The sequence below is a fragment of the Microtus ochrogaster genome, chromosome 21 (assembly GCF_000317375.1).
Source record: "Microtus ochrogaster isolate Prairie Vole_2 chromosome 21, MicOch1.0, whole genome shotgun sequence".
Classification (NCBI taxonomy): domain Eukaryota; kingdom Metazoa; phylum Chordata; class Mammalia; order Rodentia; family Cricetidae; genus Microtus; species Microtus ochrogaster.
The window spans coordinates 30,365,221-30,379,827 of record NC_022022.1 but is presented as its reverse complement, the minus strand read 5'-3'; positions in this window follow the sequence as shown (position 1 = coordinate 30,379,827).

Below are 14,607 nucleotides of genomic sequence, written 5' to 3'. Positions count from 1 at the left end.
AGGGAGGGAGGGAGGGAGTATGATTCTTCTCATCTCCCACAGCCAATGCAGTTTTCAAGGCGCAGGAACAAAAATGTGATGAAACCCTTCAGAAGGGTCGGGGGGAGGAGGGAGGATGGACTGGGGCTGATAGCGCTGTCTCTGCACTATAACCAAGTAACCACATAAACCAGAGTGTAAGGTGACCATTGACCTTTGTGACAGGCCTCATTATCCTAAAGAGCAGGGCAGCAGCAGGGGACAAGTCACCTCATCCAGTGAAGAGAAAATGTCCAGCTTTAATAGCCACCGTTTTCACAGCGTCCTCAGCCTTAGCACTCGGGGAGAAATAAACGGAGCATGAGGTGGAGGTCCAGGTGATTATTTGTAGTCGGCATGTTATTATCCAAGGGAGCGCGCAGGACTTTCATTTGAATAAGTTAAAATCCTCTGGAAATAAGGCTGTACCTTGATCAACCGTCAGTGAACCATTCCCTCTTCCTGTGCCAGTTCTAAAGAGCTGTTAGGGTCAAACCGCCTTTCCAGGCCAAGCGATTTCTCTTAAGGTTACACAGGACTGTACTTCATGCTGGAGAATGCGAGTTTAGGGGACCTAGGTTGTGGCGCTAAGGTGAATGGAGTGCCCGCTCCCAACGTAGGAATGTTAACCCTCCCAATCTTCATGGAAACATTGGGCAGTGACAGGAGAGCGGTAATGATTACACCTGTGGGGTGATTCATTGTTAATGAACTTCTACCTAACGCTCTCGTTTCCAACTTAGAAATGGAGGCAGAGGAAGAACAAAAAATTGCAGGAAGGATGCAAACTTATCAGTATAGAAGACAACACCATAAATTCTGGGATCAGACAGATGTTCACACTTTCTGTGAAACTGGGGATTCTATTTGACTCCTGGAAACCACAAGCCCATCACCCTTACTGGAGGAATAAGGATTTCTGCTTCATAGTATTAGTGTAAGGATTATGTGAGCTTATGTATGTAAAGTATTTCCCGATTACCTTGCCAAATAGTCAAGAAATATTGCTCCTTATTGCAATGCTAAAAATGTTGATCTCCATTCCTAGCCCACAAATAAGCACTGTTAATGTTTGAATATATAGTTTTTTATCTTGTTTCCATATTAATCATTTCATGTATTTTATGCCACAAGGGAATGGCAACATGGTTCATGTCTGTGGCTTAATTTCCTAAAGAGTTTCAAAGTATATTATGAACAGATTTCCCTGTCCACAAATCAAAATCCACAGTAACTCAGGATGGACCTACAACCAATTTTATGTCTGCAATAATATATTAATTTCTAATATACTAATTAGTAATTTCTATTACTGATAACACTACAATTAAGCAGTTAAGATGTGCACAGATTTTCACACGAACAATGACTAACCTTGCTCTTAAACACTCTGGTACAATCCTCACCAGGTTAAATTCTTAGAAATTAAATTACTGGATCAAACAAAGTGTGAATGTGCTCTTTTTTTTTAGCTTTCTTGACATATTTTGACAAATTCCTTTCTGGAAAAGACTCCTGCAGAGAATTTTTGAGTTTCTTTTTTACTAAAACTTTATCCACACTGGGAGTTGTAATTTCACCTGCGAACAGAAAAACATCACTGAACACCTAACAGCGAGAAGCTGGCCCTTTGCTCTCACTGTGAAACAAAACACCTGAAAGCCGTGTCTCCGTATCTGCGTGTTTCCTGAACTTTTTCTTTGACTCTTTATCTTTTGTTTGTTTGCTTTGTCCTGTTCTGTTTTGCTTGTTTTTATTTTATCTCATTTTGTTTTAGATTTTTTTTTTTTTTTTGCGTGTATCCTAATGAGAGAAAGAAAGAAACCGTGGGCATTTGGGTGGAGGAGAAACTGGGGAAAATCTGGGAGGAATTAGGAAACAGAAAGCCATGATCAGAATATATTGTAGTTTAAAAAAAATATTTTTTAATAAAAAAATACAAATAAAGAAATAACCTAATTGCTGCTTTCCTGATGAAGTTTATTCCAGAACAGAGTTCCACAACTATGACCAGCTAAATAACATTTGTTAGAGACCTTCACTTTGGGCTAAGCAATTTTACTGGGCCCAATATGACAATCAAGTGTGGAGATATTCATGAGAAATGAAGCCAATTAACTTAGGAGTGTATTTGTGCAACTGATAGATAGGACTCTGTTGGGTGCCACCGTGGAATGTTAGCCTGTCTCCACCTCACCTCCCTTTTCTCTCCAGAAATGCTGGCACTGGTACTCCCGCCACGAGGGAAGAGCGCCACTGAGGAGCACCAATACAAAGTCAAGACCAACCTGGGCCACAGTGAATTTTAGACCAGTGGGACAAGATCTGCCTCAAAGAAATAAAGGAATTTTAAAACCAAATAGAAGGTCCTAGAACAGGCCAGCGCTACATACCAAAGATGACTGAGTGTCCATACTAGCCGCGAGAGGAAGAAAGAGCTCTGCCAAACAAAGGAAGACCTGTTGGTACCCAGAACTAAACACTCAGTCCTGAAGACATGCATACAGGGACCATTGTACAGACTGACTAGGTTGTCTGTGAGAATATATGTATATCCTTATACATATATGCATGCAATAACAATTGATGAAATAAGAGGCCATAAATTTGCATTAGAACAAGGAAGGATTCATGGGAGGGCCTGAGGGACGAAAAGGGGAAGGAGAAATGTTGTAATTATGATCTCAACAGTTTTCTAAAAGTTTTTAAAAATTAGAATACAAAGGAAGAGACACACAGAAACAGCCTAACTGGCAGCAATCAGTGTGCCTGCTACAAGGCATTGGTCCCTTTGATGCAGTGGGACCGGTTGGCAGTTTGTGACTGGCTCAAGCTTTACTGCTGGCTGTAATTGGCTGAGGCCAGGCAATTGGATTTCAGTTGCTTGGTTACAGATGGACACTACACAGTCAGGGTTTTTCCTACATCGATCCAGCATGCCGTTCAATGTTTGGAAACGGTTTCAAGCCAAACTTTATCAGCCAATAACAGAGAGAGTTTGAGGCGAAACTTCTTTCAGCTTAATAGCAATTTTGTCTTTTGACAGGCCCATGAATCAAAACCCCGCCCGCTGTGCATGCACAGCTCACAAGTCAAGGCTGTTTGTGCAGATGAGCATTGCTAATCAATTTCTTATGGGGAACATTAACTTGAATCCCAATTAAGCAAAATGCTATTTTTCAAAAGGAGAACTCAATTCTTCTCGTTAGCCAACCTGCATTATAAAAGCTTAGACACGGTGGTGATTATAATTATTATTTTATTTTTAATTCTGGGAATTTGTCTTCTCTAAGCATGGATATCATAGACTCAGTCTTACAAGTTGGCCCAGAGAGCATAAAACATGTGTTGCCTACTTCTTTCCAGAAATGTTGCCAGATCCTCTTTATGAGTATACCTTAAAAATATGAAGAATGAGGGGCTATTTGATGACTCGGGTTAAGAGGGAACGTATTGATCTTGCAGAGCACCCGTGATGGCTGGGTCACAACCACCAATTATCTCAGCTGCAAGGGAGTCCTCTGGCCTCTGCAGGTACCTGAGCTCATGTGCATACACATGTGCACATGCTCACATATACACACATAATTAAATAAAGAAAATATGAAAAACGCTTAACAACTTAAGAGTACTTCACTTGGTATCTTAAAATGACAAATTTAATAAAGATATTCCTAGGTTCTAGTTATCAGTATTTTTTTTAATTGTAGAGATATTTTTATTCATAATTAACCTGTAGAAACAATTGAATGTATTTCAAATTCTAGTGTATATATTAATAATAAATTTAGATGTTTTGGAATATTTTTTGATTGGCAGATTTAATGTGTATTATATATTGTTAAAATATGCTAAGTACCGGTAAAATTACATTTTTTTCACATTTATATATCAAAGGTATACTGTATTTTATGTTTGTCAATTTTCTACATAATATAATCTACAAAACAACCTCACATCATTTTGAATCTTCTTACTCCTGTCATGGAAACTATATTAAATAATCACTTTTGAGACATGAATTAAGCACATCCCAAACTCCACAAGCAGGAGAAATATATCCAGGAGTCAGATCTCTTCATTTGTTGGAACCACCATTTTCATCTTTTCGGATTTCCAGGATTAAACTTTTGAAGGCTGAGTTTCAGCTACTGGAGGTTTTCTGTCCGTCATATGCCTAGATCACTTCTGAAGGGACTGTCACCACTTTCTATGTCAGTCACCCAGGTTGTTACCACTAAGTCCCTCATTTAGCATAATATCAGTATTTTTCAAACCTTGAGTTCTTTTTTATTTTTTAAGTGGAACTCTTGGGGAAACTGAGGGCCAGACCTGGCAGCCACCTGCTCACAGGTGTAGCATTTTGATGGCCTCCTCTTTGAAGCTGGGTTCCAAATGAATCTTTATGTTGATAATTAGTCCTACCATAAAAAACACACACACAAGAATGGCACGAGCTGCTTCCTGACAGACCCTGGTGCATCCTCCCCAGAGTCCTCTTACATATCTTCACCCAGTTGTACCAACTGGAGAGTTTACTACAGACCCCTCTCCCCCACCAAGCCCACTTGCCTTCAAATAAACCTAGCCCAGTTCTTAAAAGGTCATCACTCCAATTCGTGAAACACAACTCTCAACCAGTTCAAACAAATCTAAATTGGTATTGGCTATCTTCTCTTAGAAATTAATCCTCATTTATGCAAATGATTTCACACTTGAAACTGTTATGCACATGTTCTCACAACAAGGGGGAAATCATTTTGTTTTGTTTTTTGTTTGTTTGTTTGTTTTTTTGGTTTTTCGAGACAAGGTTTCTCTGTGGTTTTGGAGCCTGTCCTGGAACTAGCTCTTGTAGACCAGGCTGGTCTTGAACTCACAGAAATCCGCCTGCCTCTGCCTCCCGAGTGCTGGGATTAAAGGCGAGCGCCACCACCGCCCGGCTTTGTTTTGTTTTTTAAGACCACGCAAGAATAGACAGAAAACAGAGGCCTAACCTTGGGTTTAGAGCCTACAAGAAGGCTATCCCTTTGTCCAAACACAAAGGCAATGAAGTGGTTCAGAGTGCAGAAATCAACACAGGAATGAGGACTGAGTTGTTCTGTCATTAACTAACTGTGGCTTCCTTGATGACCGTGGATTTGCAGAAAGTTTAGCATAATTGCCTCTCCTTCTCCGTGGAGCTTACTGAGAGGCGTGCGGACACATCCTCGTACCCACAGCTCGTCTGCCCTCAGGTCCAGTTTGGTACTGAAGTTCAAGTGAGCAAGAAAACAGTCTGTACTTTACTGAGCATGTGCAATTAAAACTCAACAACAAGATAATATATCAATTTCATAACAGGAGCTCTGGGCACAGGAACTGGAATTTCTATAAATAGCTTTGTCAAAATCATCCTCTAAAATGGATAAGTTAAGACAATGAGAACGCAGTCAATATTATTATTGTCATTATAAGTGTCTAAGGCTGTAACTCAACGGCAAAGCATTTGCCTAATTAAATGAGGCCTTGGATTCTGGCCCCAGCACTGAAAGTAGATAGACAGAGAAACTGATGATGAGACAGATACAGATGGAGAGATAGGTGGGTAATTGTGACGCCAGCACTAGCTGCTGTCCAGGTCCTTCATTTGCAGGGCCAACAAGCCCGGATGACTTCTACCGGTACCAACGAGCACTCATTACAAACCAGGCCCAGTTTAAAGAACCATGGAGATGTTAGCTGCTTCAAGTCAGCGGTCCCCGAGGAAAACACCATTCCTCCCTGCATTTTGCAGGTGTGTTTTGGCCAATCGTATGGCTCACAGCTGATTCTCAGGGACCTGAAATTTGAGCTCGAGTCTTTCAGCCCCAAAGCAATGGATTTACATTCTGCTGCCTCCTAAACATAGATGATGACAGCAGATTCCCAGGAGGGCTCCAAAAGGATGGGTGTCCATCTCAACTGTCACTGCAAAGCAAGTAAGATTGTTTATAAAGCAACAGGGCTGTAAGGCTGGGGAGGTGGGTCAGAGAGTAAGGCCTCATGCACGAAAATGGGGACCTGAGTTTAATCCACAGAACCCAAGCAGGAAGGGTGGACACAGCAGAGCACTCCTGAAACCCCACTGCTGGAGAGGGAGAGCTGGAAGGAGGCCGTAGCTTACAGACCAGCTGGTCTTCAGTGGACTCGGCTTTACTTAAAGGCCAGAAACAAATTTGATGATGACAGAAGAAACTATCATCAACAACTGGCTTCCACATGCATCTACACACACATGCCTGCACACACTCACATGTGTGTGCACACATTCATAAACTATCGAGTACTTCTATGGGTGAGTTTGCTTCCTCTTGTCTTTAAAATCTATTGGGATAAAAACTAGGAAAACTCAGCTTCATCTCTACCTCGATACACTGAATTAGTAGACAACACAGAAATGGTCTTACTCTCTGGCTCGGGTGAACCTGATTACTCCAAATAAATAGAGAAAGGAAGTAGGGGCCCAGGGGTTCTCAATTCCTCAAACGGTGACACAGATCCACACTGTGAGTACTGGGGATAAACGGTGGACACAGCAAGAGCTCAGCAACTGAGCCACCGCAGCCACCATAGCCGCAGATGAGCCTTGATAAGAAAGTTCCAAATGAGCAAGAGGAAAAGTACTACATGGTCTAATAATACTTGGAGAAGCTGAGTCAAAAGACTTACACAGGAGAGATGGCGCAGAGACCGAGAGCACTTCCTGTTCTTGCAGAAGACCCAGGTTCAGTTCCCAGCACCCACATAGTGGTTCACGACCATCCATAACTGCAGCTCCAGGGGGTACGACACCTTCCTCTGACCTCTGTAAGTAGCAGGCATTCACATGGTACATATACAGCGCCCATGCAAACAGAACACTCACACATATAAAATAAAACCATAAATCTAACAAAATGTTTCTAAGACTTTCACAGGTCGTTTTACTGCAGGAGTCTGGCGTACTGCTGGGAATCTTGAAGCCAAGACAGCAACGTGACTGTTTGAATACAGCATTCTTTGTTCTTAGCTAGGAGCTGTTACCATGTGCCGCTTGCCCATTTTCCTGGCCCGTCGTTGGAATGAGTTTATCTTTCCTCATCCTCTGGAGCGAGACTGATGGGAAGACGTTGTTGTTTGGCGTGTGTTCGGCGCTCGCTCACACACACTTCTGAGGATCAGGCACCAACAGACCTGGGATGCCTTATTAGGTAGGAGTGCAGCAAATGAAAACACCCTGGCCCATTTTCAAGGGGGAAAAAAGGCCTTAAGTAGGCTTAGGTTTATATGCTACAGATAAGTGGGCGGCACTGGGCCCCTGCTAGCCAGCTCCTGCTTATGGGACCCTCCTGGCTACTCTCACTCAAACCAGGTGTTAGCTCAGTGTGGAAAATTACAAAATAGCTTGCAGACCTTACTAAACGTGTGCCTCTGAAAAGTCCCTTGGCAATCAGGATGCGTTAAGTCAGTCTGTAAAGCAAAGTGTTTGTTAACCATGGAAACCATGGATAGAGAGAGAGGAGACAAAGAGAGATGTAAATGGGGAAAGGAATAGAAGGACACCCTATGAAAAAATAGCAATTCCTGAACATGCAGGAATATCAGTTGCCACATAATATTCAGTCAGTGAAGAGGGCTGTAGGGAATAGTAGTCACTGTTACTGCCGTGGGTACCCCTGCCAATCAACCCGATCTTGCAAGATTATCATTCAGTCTAGCTTCCATGTCATTTTCATTCTTTGGATTTCGTTGGGGCCCTTTCTTTCCTTGCAGAGGCAATGGGCTCTGTCAGTGGGACCTGCTGTGCTGGAGTTCACGCGTGAGCTGAACTGAGAACGGAGGACACGTGGATATTTGTTTTTACGTGCCTGCTATGATAGGAAGACATACACAGACCTGTGCATCAAAGATTCAAAGGAATTTCAGGATCCAGAGCAGGCTCCTGGTCAACTGGGCTTTATTTAAATAAAATTAGTCAAGCAGGGTCAGCAGGCAAAGGCACGTGGCGCACGAGAAGGGCCACCTGAGACGGGGAACTCACAATGAGAGGCAAGGAATGGCCACTAGAAAGTTGTTCTCTGATTGCTTTCAGTGGCACACTCATCCCCCACCACACACAAATGATGATGGTGATGAAAATCAAATTAAATAATAATAATAATAATAGTAAACAAACTAAAACAAGCAAAACCATTCAAATGAGATATTTTAACATCTAATTCCTACCTATCACCGCTTCCCTGGAGCTGACTTTCCTCATCTAAATTATAATGGTATTATTTGTTCCACATAGTTTGTAGAGTTAAAATGGTTATGGAATTATGTAAATTCTTAAGAGAAGTTTCAGTGAACATAAAGTTCTAAGGAAATATTAGAATCATGTTTTGGGATACATTAAATTGTATCTCTCCCAGTAAAGGCAATCTAAGAAAGAGAAAAAAAAAAACTCTGCAGCATTTTTGAGATAACTCATGTATACCTGAAAAACACCATAACTACAAAGAAATTGGAAATACCAAACAAAAACTAAAATCAAAGCATCCTCGGTTGGGCAAACTGGAAATGACACATTATTTAATAAGTGCCTCTGAATCCAAGCAGAAATCTCAATAATCTCGCATATTACTTGCTAATAAGCATCAGAGCTTTAAATGAAAATGTCATCGGGTGCTTCAATAATATCCTACTAAACAGGAGTGCAGATCTAAGACAACTGTGAAGCCGTAAAACGAGCATCAAATGCCAAGCATAGGGATGTATTCCTGCCCTTCCAGTACTTGAGAGGTCGAGGCAGGAGAATCCAAAGTTCAAGGCTAGCCTGGACTGCACTGTACGACTCTAAAATATAGATAATTAGAATAAATAAAACTGTTTGCAATTGGCAATTATTTCATGGTCTTGTAACCAAGAAATACAAACCATTCATGGTCCCTAGGTGTTATTTAGAGGATTCTGGAATATTAAATAATATAAGTCAAGGTACTCAAAACATGGTCATATCTGCCACTTATCAGGTCTGTTTCATGCAGTCACATTTAGTTCTGTGAGATGGAAATTATTATCCTTATTTTATAGAAAGGGAAACTGGCAGACTAAGCCTGTGACCTGCTTCTCACAGCTCCTAGTCGTCAGAGGTAGGATTAAAGACCTGGTCTCTTCAGTTCCAAAAGCGCTTTACCCACACAATATACCTGCTGCTTTTCTAAAGAAATAAATGGTTATTTCTAAATAAATATTCCAAAAATTATAAAACTAACAACAAATGTAAAGAAATGGCCTAGAAAAGAGGGACCCAGGAGACCAGAGCAAAGGTTGTGTTAAGCCTCCCACAGGAGAATCTGGACAAGCACCCACTTCCGGGAGGCGGGCGTAACATGCTGTCATTTTCCCAGGGTGGGCCAAGACAAAAGATCATAAACCAAGAACTAGGGGGAAAAAACCTAGTGTTTTTATATCATACCCAGAAGAAATAAACAGCTTCCAGAATCGGAGAGCAATCTGCTTGAACACAGACCGGCATACACTAATTGCTCTTAATGCTTCTCTCAGGGGCCTAACAGCAAACTCTTTCCCGGTGCATCTTGCACGTGACGGAAGCTTAAATAGCTTTCATCTTACCAGCCGCAGGAATCCCATTTAACAGTGACCGTGTCTTTAACGTTTCAAAACGTTTGAGTACAGGTGATCTGAACTGTGAAACCCACAAGGTGAGACCAGGTGGACTATTCGTTTCTGTGCTGGGTGGTCTGATCCCGATCCTTTTGGCTACACCAGCTCATGGTGGCCTAGCTGCCAGCTGTGAATCAAGCCCTCAGCCATAGAAAGGAAACACATCAAATAACTGGATTAGAGTTTCCAATTCCTGTGTTCACAGCGTACATTGGGGCTAGGCAATATCAACGACTCTCACGGACCTCAATTACCTCACCCTGGCCTAAAAATCCATTGACTGGAAGCAAATATTTATAGCAAAAGTAAAAGGTGAAAGTAAAAAAGGGGGGAAGGAAAATTTCCAATGACATAAAATTAATGTTTAAAACTAACATAACTGAAAATTAAGCAAATTTTTAGTTAAGAAAATATGCTATAGTTTCCCAAGAGACATTTTGATGATTATACATATATAGGAATTGTTTTTAAAGGAAACCATGTTTAGAGGAAGTAGCACCTAGTACATAGCAGTTATAAGAAATAGTGAATGAACAAAGTAATATAACGTAATGTAAAGTAGTAAAAGCACTTCTTGGCTAATACCTACAGACTGATTGACAATAGGTCAATACTATAGCATTATGAAATTTTCCTCACTCTACATTATCTATTTTTACACCTGATCTTGAAATAGGGGCTGCAATTCTGTGTTTTAAAACTAGGTTGAAGGATGATCTAGTTCCTTGGCGCCCGCTGAGCCCTTTTCAGAAATCATTTTTACCTCTACGCATTCTGTACAGGTGTGTCACAAGGCATTAATTTCAGCTTTGAGAAACATTTGGGAAAGACACTTTCCAGTCTTAATTCCCCAACAGACAAACACCGTCTTTAAAATGCTTGGCTCTGAGCATCCGTCCACCACCATTTCTTCAATGAATGAATAAATAAGAACCCAGTCCTGGTTAAAAACACCGAAGGATTTTCCAGTCGCTTCCTTAAATCTGTGCCAATCAACACAGGTAGAAGCAAGGTAGCCACTTAAGAATTCATCTAAAAATCAGGATTACGTGACTTATATAAGGATACAGAATTATTCTCCTCCTCAAAGTCTGCACCTATTCCCAAACTCAAATCAAATGTATCTCGGGAAAGAACAGGGACCTGCTGTGGAACAATCTTTGTACACTGTAAATGTCTATTACCCTCATTGGTTAATAAAGAGCTGACTGACCGATGCCAGGCAGGAAGAGATTGGGTGGGAGAGCCAGACTAGGAGGATGCTGGGAAGAAGAAGGGTGGAGTCTGGGGAGTCTTGAGTAGATACAGAGAGAAGCAAGATGAATGTGCTGTGCTGAGAGAAGATACCACAACATGGCAGAAGGTAGATAGGAAAGATGGGTTAATTTAAGTTGTAAGAGCTATTTAGCAACAAGCATAAGCTATTGACTAAATGTTTATAACTAATATTACATTTCTGTGTGGTTATTTGGGAGCTGGCAACCAACTAAAGCGAATTCCACCTACAGGGAGGATCTTCTTTATTCTCTTAAATAGACAAATCCCCAGCATACTCTGACATGCCCCAGGGGTCACAATCACCCCACATACTTACTTCTCATTCACCACTTGCAGCGTATCACAAAGATGTAGAAGTAAAATGTCATAAAGATTGAAGTTACTAACCGAAGTGATAAACAAAAGGGAGGATAGTTGGGAAGGTGTGAAGTATGTCACATTTTCCTAAAACTTTCACATTTATAAATTAAAAGCTTTTTCTTTTTCCCCTAATCATATCTATTAACATTTATAACATAGGCCAATTGGAAAACTGAAAGTCTTAAAAAAAAAAAAAGTGGAAAACTGAAATCAAAATCCCGACTGGTATTTTATCATTTGTGATCATCTGAAAGAGAATGGACCCTATTGGCTCTTAGGTTTGAATATTTGGTCCCCAGTTGGAGAAACTGTTTGGGAAGGATTAGGAGGTATGGACTTGTTGGAAGAAGAATGACACTGGGAGTTGGATTTAAGGTATCAAAAGGTTTGGGAGATTTTCCCACTGTTCACTCTACCTCCTGCTTGTAGCTTTAGATGTGAGCTCTTAACTATTCCAGCCACCACACCTCCACTCATGGACTCCAACCCCCTGGAACTGTAAGCCCATTCAAATACTTTGTTTTATAAGTTGTCTTGGTCATGTGTTTTATCACAGCAATAGAAAATTAATACATCATTTAAAGCACTTATACACATACTCATTGAAAAAACAGCAACATTTAAAAGTCATCAACTTAAAATAATCATAATCCTACATAAATATCTCCTCCTAACAGGAAAAAAAATCATCTTTCATGCATAGGTAGCATGGTCAGACCTATGACAGTAATAACCCAGTTGGTATCCCTGGTACCAACTTCTGCCTTAGTAGGGTTTCTATTGTTGCAAAGAGACACCATGACCATAGCAACTCTTATAAAGGAAAACATTTTGTGGGGTGGCTTACAGTTTCAGAGGTTCAGTCCACTATCATCATGGTGGGACATAACAGCATGCAAGCAGACCGTGCTGGAGAAGGAGCTGCGGGTTTTACATCTTGATCTGCAAGCAACAGGAAGTGCTCTGAGACACTGGGTATGGCTTGAGCATATATGAGGCCTCAAAGTCAACCTCCACTGCGACACACTTTCTCCAAGGCCTTACATAGTCCAACAGAGCCATACCTCCTAATAGTGTCACTCCTTATGAGCTTATGGGGAACAATTACATTCAAAATATCTACAGTAATTTTTTAGTGGTTTACTCATGCAAATTAATCAAAGTCAGCAAAACTGACTACTCCAGACCAAGGGGACAGAGACAGGGTTAGAGAAGCTGAGGAGAAGCCTGAGCTGCTGGTTCAGGAATTCTTCCTTAGATGAGTCAACTACAGAAACTGAGTACGTATAGAAACCAAGAGCACGCATCAGTAAATCCCACCGCAATCTGGTATCATTGCACATATGTCTATTGCTACCTAATATGAAACAGAGTTCAGATTCTCTCTCTTTATTCTAAATTTTATTTCATTTTTCTGTTAATTCTTGTGCATTCTGTTACAAAGTACCAACCTGTGACAAACTGGAAATAACACCCACAGACAAGGCTCTCACCATAGACAGAATAAACAGCTCTGCTCTGGAGAAAACTTTCTTGTTTTTTTGATTAAGGCATAATCATACCTATCTGTGGGTACAGTCTGATGCCTCAATATATGTACACAGTGTACAATGATCAGATCAGATAGGTGCCAAGCTATCACCTCAGACATTTGACATTTCTTGGGGTTGAGACAATGAAAACCCTCTGTATTAGCTCTGTTTAATAGTCAGTTCATTTTTGTCAATTATAGTCACTATCTTACTGTGATGTCCAAAATAATAATTTACTCCTCCTAGCTCTGTGAACTTCACAAACCTTAACCACCTTCTCCTCCCACTTACAATGCCCAACTCCCAGCCTTTACTTCCTCCTCTTGTGAGATTAAATTTTTAGCTTCCGTATGTGAGTGAGAACATGTATTTGTCTTCTATGTCTAACTTGTTCCACCAATATAATGTCCACATTGCTACAAATGACAGGACCATACCTTTTGCAGTAGAACACTGTGCCATTGTATAAATATGTCATATTTTCTTTATCCATTCGTATGTCAGGGGACACATCAGTTCTCTGACTATTGTGAAGAGTGGTGACTCTAGATACATGTGCAGATTTTTCTTGGAAACACTGATTTCATAGCCTTTTCAAAACTAATAGTAGACTTCTTGGTCCTTTGGACGAGAAGTCTTCTTGAGCCATAAGGAGTCAAAAGAGTCAGTGGGAAGGCAGACAAGCAAAATCAATAACTAACCTCATTGTCCATTATTACACCAATCTTGTTGATGCTCCTTTGTTAAAATGAATTTTGGACAACTTAAACTTCTGTAGAAACAAAAAGAAAGAATTGTGAAGAATAGATGTCCATTCATCATAATTGACTAAGATCTTTTGGGTCATGCTCCCTGTGTCATTTATTGACATCCTGCCACCCAGCTTTCGATTGATATCTCAACACAAGCTCTGCCACAATGGACAGAAGATATTTAATCAACAGTTCTTTCCAGGAAGCGGGCACCACAGTGAGCTCTCCGGGCCGGGACTGACATTGCCAGGTGTTTCATGAGGAAGGAGCTCCCCTGCTGTGTGTTGCTATGGGGGTGGGAGGACTCCTGTTATGCTCTACACAGATGTTTCCTGAAATGCATGCAGTCCCTCTCTGGCTTCTCAGCAGCAGCCTGGCCTAGCACTCAAAACAGGACCCATTTCATTGGGTTGCTGTTGGCACTGATTTTTGAGGAGCATATTTGGAGCAAATAAAATTCAATTTTGGTTTGACTTCTTATTGGCCTTTGAGACCTGCTTTGGAAATAGGATTGTCTAGGCCTTCTGGTTGAAACTTGGAATGACATGAGCATTGTTCTGACCCTGGGGAATGTAAAATCATACAACTTTAAGTTGTAAACAGAGTCTCAAACCAAATAGATGAAATTGAGATTTTTGTGTGCAGACCACTTTATTACCCATAATTTATTTTATTTACTTATTCTAATAAAATATTTTCAAATTGTTTTCTGCAAAAAGTATATAACAGATAACATTTTACACCTAACTTTCCTTATGCAACATGTCTAGAAATAACCAGCACACAGATAAAAGAAAACACGTGATTTTAAAAATTCATTGCTAATTTCTTCTGATAGCATTTAATTTCATAGTTGTGGATATGAATCTACTCATCATGGTTTTTTTAATGCATAACTAATTTTTTGAAGTTTCGTTAAACTTTACACTATCTATTAAAGACAAAAATTTTTTTTACTCTTTAGATCTCAGTGTCTCACAATTGTTTTTTATTTATTTATT